Source organism: Macaca fascicularis, chromosome 5, assembly GCF_037993035.2.
Source record: "Macaca fascicularis isolate 582-1 chromosome 5, T2T-MFA8v1.1".
Classification (NCBI taxonomy): Eukaryota; Metazoa; Chordata; class Mammalia; order Primates; family Cercopithecidae; genus Macaca; species Macaca fascicularis.
This window is the reverse complement of record NC_088379.1, coordinates 71,334,594-71,336,109: the sequence shown is the minus strand read 5'-3', so window position 1 is coordinate 71,336,109 and position 1,516 is coordinate 71,334,594.

Here is a 1,516-nt window from a genome sequence, read left to right as displayed (position 1 = left end):
TATAATGGCTTTTTAATCAATCAGGCTTTTTATTTATTACATTGTTAGGTCTACTTTTTCCTTAAATTAGCTGAGGTGACATGAGGCTATATAAGTGAAAAAACAGTCTTGGCTAGGAAAGAAACCATAATATGGTCTCCATTACTAGGCTTCCTCCTATATCTGGCTGAGAAATCTTAGGAAGAAACATTGGGAAAAGTTATTGGGATACAATTTTGTCCCTTTTGGTAGCAGCATGAAGAAAAAACTGCAGCACTGCTGTTTCCAATACATCACTAAACTCAGTCAATATCAAATGAAGACACAGGACAAGTGCTACAGTCTAAATGTAGGTGGCTTGTAGTTTGTGTGTGCTGTGGTTTAAAAATTGATATGCTGAAATTCTGATCTCCATGGTTATGGTATTAGGAGGTGTGGAGTGGTTAGGAGTTGGGGAATAGTCTCTTCCTTTGGGAAGTGATTAGGTCATGGGGATATATCCCACAAATGAGATTAGCAGCCCTATAAAAGAGGGCCAGAGAGAGACCCTTTACCTGTAGAGGACTACGTGCTCGCAAACAGGGCGTTCCTGATAAGTCCTGCTCTTGCAAATGAAGCAGGGCGTTCCCAATAAATTCTGCTCTTGCAAATGAAGCAGGGCGTTGCTAATAAGTTCTGCTCTTGCAAATGAAGCAGGGCGTTCCCGAGAAGTCCTACTCTTGCATACGAAGCAGGGCATTCCTTACTTGCAAACAGGGAGGACAAAGGAGCCAGCTGCTAACAGCAGACCCTGGGGGCTTGTTTATGTGTAAACATCTTGAAAATCCAGAAAGTCAGGGAAAGGTCAGAAAAACAACAATGTGTCTTGTGACTTGGCAACATTCCTCAAACGACTGTATAAAATAAAGCAGAGTGTGCCATTCAAGGTGGCTGCCATGTTTGTGTTGTCTTGTTTTGTGTGTTCATTCCTTTGTTTAGGAAACATGCAGACCCCAACATTTACCTCTTCTACCATGTGAGAATACAGAAAAAAAAGGCAATCTATAAGCCTGAAAGTAGACCCTTAACAGACACCAAATCTGTTGGCATCTTAATCCTGGACTTCCCAGCCTCCAGAACTACAATAAATAATTTTCTATTGTTTATAGGCTACCTACTTGATGGCATTTTGTTATAGCAGCATAAATAGACTAAGGTAACAAAAAACCTTTTCTTTTGACAAAAATATGTTCCATTCCAACTCTGCTTGCAATCTGGCTATTTTTTCCTATCTTCATTTGCATCTTTCAGAATCTTGCTGAAAGCCACAAGGTGAAGTCACACACAATGCAACATGCTTACCTTTTCAGAACTGCCTTCAGGCTTGGAAAGCATGTGGTTCACTTTCCAAATACTTTGTCATGACATAATAAAGGTTACCAGATTTTTAAAACAAAAATTTTATGTCCGGATGCGCACAGCCCACCTGGGAAGCTGATGCTTAATTTGTGATTTTTATTATGGCAGCATTATATTAGTAGGTTCCAAATCAATTATT